Source organism: Lissotriton helveticus, chromosome 3_1, assembly GCF_964261635.1.
Source record: "Lissotriton helveticus chromosome 3_1, aLisHel1.1, whole genome shotgun sequence".
NCBI classification, from domain to species: domain Eukaryota; kingdom Metazoa; phylum Chordata; class Amphibia; order Caudata; family Salamandridae; genus Lissotriton; species Lissotriton helveticus.
The window spans coordinates 2,100,292,005-2,100,301,449 of NC_136061.1; the positions used below are offsets into that span (position 1 = coordinate 2,100,292,005).

Genomic DNA, 9,445 nt, shown 5'->3' on the forward strand with positions numbered 1-9,445 from the left:
ACAATGGACTCTAAGAAAGTCACGGAACTGATGTTTTGAAAATGAGGTGACATGTCACTTGTCACTTTTGAACCAATGGGACTCCGACTTTTGCAGAAAGAATTACTTTTACTTAGATTAGTTAGCGTAGTAAGGTATAAAAACCCATTCCCCGTGGAAGGGTGTAGTTTTTTGCTCGCTGCTGCTTTTGCTGACCTTTAGATGAGGATGTCGTGCTGACGGACTTTACTTGGAGCACGTAAGAGCCCTCAAAAGACTTTACTTTATTTCCATTTATTAAGCTTAGTTAGGGACTTAGGGTCTGAAAAATGCTAAACTGATAAATACTTTTGCAATAATAAATTTGAAACTTATAATGTTTTTATTTGCAATAATTCTAATAAAAATGCCTTAAAAAAAAATTACATTTACAAAATATAACAAATAGCTAATAAATTCTTACTTTTGAAAACAAGCTGGTCTTGACTTTTCATGGGTTCAGGTTACCATTAGCTAGATTCTATCGCCATAAGTGGCTTAATAAATAGTTAGGTTTATTGAAATGATGATATTCATTTACCGCGGTTGTATATAAATGTATATAATTTGTGAATAGGTTAATTAGGCCACTTGGTTCAGTAGGTCATAATATGTCATGTTTGATTAATGGGCCTTTGTGTTTAATTAGTAATTATTAGTATAAGTTGTAGAGTTGGGTAGCGTAATTTATGACATATTTTCTATAGGCCGCTGGATCACTAACACATTCACAGGGCTCTCGCAATGCACCTCTTCCCTGACTTGCATCTTCCCATAGTATCTCAGTGCTGATGCATTCACAGGGCTCTCACAATGCACCTCTAAGTATTAGTATCTCAGTGCTAACACATTCACAGAGCTCTCGCAATGCACCTCTCAGTATTAGTATCTGAGTGCTAACACATTCACAGGGCTCTCGCAATGCACCTCTTCCCTGACTTGCATCTTCCCATAGTATCTCAGTGCTGATGCATTCACAGGGCTCTCACAATGCACCTCTAAGTATTAGTATCTCAGTGCTAACACATTCACAGAGCTCTCGCAATGCGCCTCTCAGTATTCATATCTGAGTGCTAACACATTCACAGAGCTCTCACAAGGCCCCTCTATCCCCACCTGCAGCTTGCACCTGTACCCCAGCATGGAAACATCCACAGTGCTTCTTCAGTGCACCCCTCTCCTGACTTGGAGGGTGCACTAGGGTCCCACCTGGAGATATTAAGAGCACTTAAAGCGCACATTTATCCTCTTGCACTCGTTGAGCCACTGCTAAGATAAAGGCGGACCTCCCACAGTGCACCACTATCTTAAAATTCAGGTGTCCAGAGATTTCACAGGGCACATCTATCCTGCCCTGCACCTCAGTGCTGCCACAGTACTGTGGCCTTCACAGGTGCTCTTGAGAGCAGCAGTATGTACTGATGTCCCAGACACCATGATTCAGGCACAACTCTCAAGAGGCACCTTACCCTGTACCAGTGCATGCACAGAAATCACATGCCAGGCTGAACTCTGAGGTGAGCCCTGCCTCATGAACCCAGGTTTATTTAAAGGTGTATTTGCTCTCCAAAAGAAGTGTTCTTCCACAAAATGTTGGTTTGACAACACGGTAGGAGTGGTATGCATGCATCGTCCCCTCTGCAGATCCTGTGCTGATCTCTGTGTGCTTGCACCAAGCACCACCATCTCCATAGTTGATGTATCCAAGATGGATCACTGACATAATATCGAGGGACATAATATCGAGTAGCAAAAATATCGTTCACAAAATAGCGACAGACAGAATATCGAGTTTGTATCTACAAACAGGTAAGTACAAAAATATCGAGTAAAAAATATCGTTTACAAAAATATAGTTTATAAAAAAATCGACTTTATTAAAAACAGTGTTAAATTAAATTAATATTAAAAATTATTTACTAAAATATACTTAAAAATACTTAAATTAACTTATAATAATTAAATAATTAATGAAAGTTATAAAAAAATGTTTTTACAATCATATTTGTTAAAACATATATATATAGTAACATAATATAATTAAATAATATCCAATATTATTACCGTACGATAGCGGAAGTGTAAAAATTACTATTCCCACTCCAGAGAGTGCAACAGTAAGGAAAGCGTTGGATAGCGTAGGGATCAAAATTACTATTCCCACTCCAGTGAGTACAACAGTAGGGAAAGCGTTGGATAGCGTAGGGGTAAAAATTACTATTCCCACTCCAGTGGATGCAACAGTAGGGAAAGAGTTGGATAGAGTAGGGGTAAAAATTACTATTCCAACTCCAAAGAGTGCAACAGTAGGGAAAGCGTTGGATAGCGTAGGGGTAAAAATTACTATTCCCACTCCAAATAGTGCAACAGTAGGGAACACGTTGGATAGCGTAGGGGTTAAAATTACTATTCCCACTCCAAAGAGTGCAACAGTAGGGAAAGCGTTGGATAGCGCAGGGGTAAAAATTACTATTCCCACTTCAGTGGGTGCAACAGTAGGGAAAGCGTTGGATAGCGTAGGGGTAAAAATTACTATTCCCACTCCAGTGGGTGCAAGAGTAGGGAAAGCGTTGGATAGCGTAGAGGTAAAAATTACTATTCCCACTCCAGTGGGTGCAACAGTGAGGAAAGCGTTGGATAGCGTAGGGGTAAAAATTACTATTCCCACTCCAGTGAGTGCAACAGTAAGGAAAACGTTGGATAGCGTAGAGGTAAAAATTACTATTCCCACTCCAAAGAGTGCAACAGTAGGGAAAACGTTGGATAGCGTAGGGGTTAAAATTAGTATTCCCACTCCAAAGAGTGCAACAGTAGGGAAAGCGTTGGATAGCATAGTGGTAAAAATTACTATTCCCACTCCAGAGAGTGCAACAGTAGGGAAAGTAAATTCTTCATATATTATTTAAAAAAATATAAATTAATATCTATAAAAAATGTATTTAAAAGTAATTACAAATTTCATATAATATAATAATTAATCAATTAAAATTACAATTTAAAATTAATTATTACAATTAATTACCTATTAATACAAATTATTTACAAATTAACAATTAATAATTTAACATTTAAAAATTAATTAAAAATTAATTCAAATTAAATACAATTAAATAAATTGATTTATTTAATTAATTATAAATAAATTACTTCCTGCCCTATTCCCCTATAAACCCACAACCCGCTACAGAAAATAAATTAGTAAAATTAACATATTTAGCAATTAATCAATTAAATACAATTATTTGGCAATTTAATTTTAATTAATTACCCATAAAAAATTAACAATTAATTAAAAATGAATACCAATAAATAAATGTACATATTTAATTAATTATAATTAAATTACTTCCCACCCTATTCCCCTATAAACCCACAACCCGCTACAGAATTAAATTACGCAAAAATTAAAAAAACACACTTAATTAATTAAAATAAATTATAACATAAATACACAATTTTCACACATATAATAACATAAAATACACCATAAAAAATTCGATATTATTAACAATTCGATAATTTAAATAACCTATATTATTTACTTTGATATTTTAACTTTCTATATTTTTAACATTCGATATTACATTACTTACCTTAAAAACGATATTTTTTATGTCTATATTCTGTCCATTCGATATTTTGTCCAGTCTATATTTTAAACTCGATATTATGTCCATTCGATATTTTGTAGTCGATATTTTGACTGTTTACCATCCAAGATGCTCTCTCGATGCCCGTCTGTATGGATGTCTCATCCATAAGCCTCCCAGAGTCCGAGAGCCCATCCACTCAGAGAGCCTTGACAGCTGCGCTGTCCTGACTTACAGTGATCAGTAGACTTGCAGCACCAAGAGATCTGCAGCATCTGAACTCTCATGCACCCATTGCCCAGTGCGGAAGTTTAATATTGAACTGTGATGCACCACTATCCAAGTGCTGAGACTTCTCAAAAAAGGTCTTGGGTGCAGCTATAGACTAGATTGTATTATGTATTGTATTCCAGTATTGATATCATGCTTGCCACACATATATGTGGCACAGAAGCGTTTGCCCACATGGACAGTATGCCGTAGGGTGCAGCGAGAGTTGTACTTATTATGATTCTATGAGGATAGTGCTTCTATCTCATGCGGCATGACTATTGAGGCGCAGTTATCGTGTTATGAGGCGCAGTGCTTAGATGTGTAATGGTTGAAGAAGCATGGCCGAGCCATCCTGGCTTGCATTTCATAGTATGCTGGCAGGCGTGGTCAGTGCATTTTGCTTGTAGTGTCATCCACTTTGAGGTCGTAAGTCTGTGGGGAGGCATGACTAGAGGCATGTGTACTTGCTCAAGCCCAACCCATCCCTTTTTGATCCCTCCATTATTCCTTTTCAATTAAAAAACAGAATTACATGTCCACCACTCAAGTTAATTTCATATTTCCCTATACTAACTCCCCTCCACCTCCCCTTTACTCACCCAAACCCACCTCCACGGCTATAAACTCCCCCCCAAAGAAAACGTTCTAGGACCATCCCTCTTTTATCCCTCCACTATTCCTTTTCAATCCAAATAACAGACTAACATGTCCACTACTCAAATTAATTGCATATTTCCCTATATTAATTACCACTAATCCTGTTTGGGTTCCAGAATAGCGTGCTACTCATCGAAAAGCACTTCAACAACTCATCAGGGGTAGCAAGCGCTATATAAATGCAAACCGTTTCACTCTTCTATCCTTCCACTATCCTTCTCAATCCAAATAACTGACTAACATATCCACCACTCAAATTACTTTCATATTTCAGTATACTAATTAATCACTAATCTTTTATGTGTTTTGGAGTAGCATGCTACTTGCCAAAAAAGCTCTTCAACACCTCATCAGGGATAGCAAACGCTATTTCACTACAAACCTTTTTCCTCTTCTATCCCTCTACTAGCCTTCTCAATCCAAATAACTGACTAACATATCCACCACTCAACTTACTTTCATATTGCACTATACTAATTCACCACTAATCCTTTATGGGTTCCAGAGTAGCGTGTTACTTGCCGAAAAAGCGCTTTGACTCCTTGTCAGGAGTAGAAAGCGCTATATAAATGCAATTACAATACAATACGCCATGGAGCCGCGTACGATGGCTGCGTAGTCTTGATTCCACATTATTCGTCTTTAATCAACCACCAGGCACTCCCTGACATTTTATCTCACTCTTGCAGATTCTTTTTTATCCCTGCTTTCTCCCTTTGTTACTGGTTTTCAATCTTTATCTTCCTCGGTCTATCTCCCTTTTCTTCTTCTTTTCTCTCTCTTGCTCTGCATCAAGGTCTGTGGAGGAAAGATAAATGCTGGTCCCAGAAATGGATGATGGTGGGCCCCAATGCTGAGCTTCTTGATACATATGGCCCTTAGATCTGTGTTGCTGCACAATACACGCCTATCACAATACTGAAATAATCAAGAGATCTCTCACAATAGTTGTTTACCAGGCATGCACCCTGCATCCCCATCCTTGCACTGACACAACGCTCCCACAATGCACCTCTGTCCGGACCATCATTGTGTCCATAATGCATCTCTACCCTGGACGCAATGTGTTCTGGTATTTCAATGCAGAGGCAGTCAACACGGGCTTAAAATACTTGTGGCTGAATCCAGACTGCTCGAAGATCAATGCACCTGCTCCAGAGTTCTCCATAATATTTCATCCGATTCTAATGAAATGAGTATCATTGAGCAGGGGAATAACAATACAAGGGCCACTGGAATTATACGAGAGAGGAGGACCAAACTATGGGGCAAGGTTGACAAAGTTATGCAGCAAAATATGGCAAAGCATGCAACATAATGCAGCACGTTTTGTGGAAGTATTACTTCCTTATTTTGTAATTTTTACCCACAGTAACATGGTCTGGGAAAATACTTCCTTTTACTAGTACAAGTTTAACACCCATATGAAGCAATAGGCAATTGAAAGATGATTAGCCAATTTTTGACAAGTGCTTTTGGAGGCACAGGAAAACGTGTTATCATATTTTAGTAACTTTTGATCCATTTGAGCTAGAAACTATGGGGCATATTAGCAAACATCTCGTTAAAATTGTCGCAGTTTTAGCGCCAGGAAACTGCCGCAAAAACGGCGATAACGGGCTTGCTAATATGCATTATAGAATTCCAATAGAAGCCCAGGTTAGATCTCCTGCACATCTAACCTGGGCTTCTATTGGAATTCTATAACGCATATTAGAACATTGGAATGTCGGGAGCTCCATTGAAAACAATGGAGTGCTCCGAGCTTCTAATGGCTGGTATAAGCCTGGAGCTCCAACATTCCAATGTTTCTTTGTTCACAGCTCTGGCTGTGAACAAAGGCTTCAAGGAACCTGAGGGAATTCCAATCCCCTCACGCTCCCATAAGGCTTTGTTCTTTTTTGTTAGAACATTCTGCCCTCTCGTGTCAGAATGTTCTAATAGCCTTATAGCCCTTCGTAGCTCGGCTATTAAAGTCCCTCTCCCTTGTTAAAGGCCCTCCCCTTTAACGCTGGAGAGGGTCTTTAATAGCCGGTATAGCCCTCTACGGCGGGCTAAAGGGCTATATTAGCAAGCCCATCATCGCCCTTTTAGCGGCAGTTTCCTGCGGTTAAAACGGCGATAATTTTAACGAGGTTCTTGCTAATATGCCCCATAGTTTTCAGTTAAAACCAGCAGATTATGCTTCAGATGATGGATTATGTGGCAAATGCAGCAGATCTATATTTACACCGAAAATGCTGCAGCCGCAGAATCACATAATGTCAGGAGAACTGGTAATATCGCTTCATAATCAAGCTTCAAATAATGACGCTTAAATGTACTTTACACATTCTGTCTGTTTATTAAAAGATCTAAATCGAGGGGTTTGGGGTGTCATGTCAGACTGAATTGTTTCTGTTTAACCTACAAATCAAGTGTTGTTCAAGTCTCATTAAAGTGGTGCGGGGTTTAGCTCCTACTGAAGAGATATGTGTAAAGCCTGCATGTTACAGGTTTCAACCTCAGCAAGTCAGATCTGGGGCTAATGTTCCTGCCGGCCAGATGTGTACATACCCTCTAGTCACGGGTTGAGACCCCATTTAGACTGGTAAGAGAGTATGTGCACCAGGTGTTGACATGTACACATGTAACCTGCAGGTCACAGAGGTCAACCCCACCAGTAGTGGTCCAACATTTCATATTTCTTGTGGTGACAAAAAAGTATCTCTGATTTGGGTAATAGTTACAGAATAACTACTTGTTCTGGAACCTGTGTCTTTTTAATTGGACAAAGTAGTAAAATACATATTAATGTGGCAACTAAGGGTCATATTTACAAGGGCATTGCGCCACCGGAGAGCCACTTTTTACGATGCTCCGGTGGTGCAATGCCCTGCTCCATATTTACAAATCAATGCTAAACCACTTCGCGTGGCTTAACGCTGCATTGTAAATATCATACCCTTTCACACAGATATCTGCGTCAAAGGGGCGCCCAATGGGTATTGCAGCAGGCGTTCCACCGCAACACCCACTGCTTTTTGACGCTGCCCCAGATTTACAAGGAGGTGAACATCTGAGGCAGCGCCAAAAACTAGTGCCATTGAAAAGCAGGCATTAGATTGGCGGAATGAGAATAAATACTTTTATTTCTCCTTGTTTTTTGCTCCTTCTATGTGTTTTGCACTCTGCAGCACACATAGAGGGAGCAAATCGCCTTTAATGATTGTTTATGTGAGGGAAGCTGTCCCTTCCTGCACACTAACAATCATCCCTGCATCGCAGGCACCCTTGCGGTGCTATGCAGCTTTTTTAGCGCCGGTGCAAGGGAAAACACAGGTGAGTGCCGTATTCTTAGGAATATGGCGCATCCCTGCATTTTTTTAAATGACGCAGAGCTGCTAAATTTCTTGCAGTACTGCGCCATTTCTGTGTAAATAAGCAATTAGGGGCATATTCATGCCCTTGTAAATGTGCCACTAAGTATCTGAAAGTGTGGACTGTCCATACTAAAGAGGACCCACAGAGATGTTTGGCTTAAGATATGAAAGGAACATCTGCCTGACGCCACTAAATAAACAGAATGGATGAAAAACTGCATCTGTTTTTCCTGCCGTCGTCGACACTCAAACTAAAATGAGTCATGTACCCCTTCAATACCTCCCTAAAAATGACGAAAGAAAAAAGTAGTGTTGTTATTCTGAGGGCTCAATGATGGGTGCGCTTTATAAGTGGACAGAGTAGGCCCTCCTCCTCCTCCCATCAACCAATGCCGCTGGCACCACGACACGAAGGGGAGTACGGGGGGACAGCGCCCTAGTCCCACACGTCGGGCGAGCGTAGCCTGCAGCGTGCCCCCCTGAGCCGCCCCCCCGGCCAACAGCCAATGGGGAGGGCTCACCTGGGGACGGGGGAGGCGTGTCCAAGGGTATATGACCGGGCCAGCATCTAGGCTCAGCCTTTAGTTCCCGCGCCTAGTCCGAGGCTGCTCTGCGCTGTAATCGTCGTAGGATTTAAGGTATGGGGTTGCATCCGCCTAGTCTCCCCCCGGCCCGATCCCTGGACATGCCCAGGTTGATTGGGCCCTGTGGTGTCGACCACGGGGGGGGGGCTGCGGTTTGCGGGTCGCGGGTATGGGCTCGGCGGGTTTCGACCATTAGGCGCGGGGTATGTAGCTATCCGGTGTCCCGTAGTAACACCGAAGCACATGGAGCAGGAGGGGGAACTGTAATGCCAGGGTGGTGTGTTCGGGCCTAACGTGGGGTGGAAATGAGCAACTTAGGCCTCCTGGCTACTGCGTACGAACCCCTGAAGTTTGCGGTTAGATTAGTTACACTACTTAACTTCTTAAATTAAATAGAATGAGCAAACACAGCAGCCTTACCCGCATGTCGCCTGCCCAGTGGGTCATCCGAGGGTACCAAGCTTTCCGAACGACGCGGCTGAAATAGCTCAGTTGGGAGAGCGTAGACTGGAGATCTAAAGGTCCCTGGTTCGATCCCGCGTTTCGGCAGATTCCTTTAGCCTCTGTCGGCCGCACTCTTACAAGGCACCTTGGCCGGCCATGCGTCTGTACGCCGCCATTGCCGGCCACGAGTCACCCGCCGCCATTGCCTGCCATGCGTTCTCCTGCAGCCATTGCCGGCACACGTTAATAATGGGACCATTGCCTGCCATGCGTTCTCGCGCAGCTATTGCCGGCACACGTTAGTAGTGGGCTAATGCCAAGTGTAGGAAATTAAGATCCCTGCCGCAACACAGACGGCTGCGCGTTTACCAACAGCCATGCCGCGTGTTGTTGATTAAGTTCCCTGCAGCCACACTGACTCCGCGCGCTTATTGTTTGATTAATGCCGCGTTGAGGTAAACGGTACGTGGTAGTGCAACAGCATTGTGAATGTGCGAAGGGATTTACTGCAGCATTG

The 9,445-nt window shown here is 41.9% G+C and overlaps 1 non-coding gene across 1 annotated transcript; it reads left to right on the plus strand.

Annotated features, from left to right (window-relative positions):
* The first annotated feature begins 8,961 nt into the window (after positions 1-8,961).
* TRNAS-GGA (transfer RNA serine (anticodon GGA)) lies at positions 8,962-9,033 on the plus strand. The gene has a single exon. It is a non-coding gene; the product is annotated as a tRNA-Ser (tRNA).
* Positions 9,034-9,445: the final 412 nt, after the last annotated feature.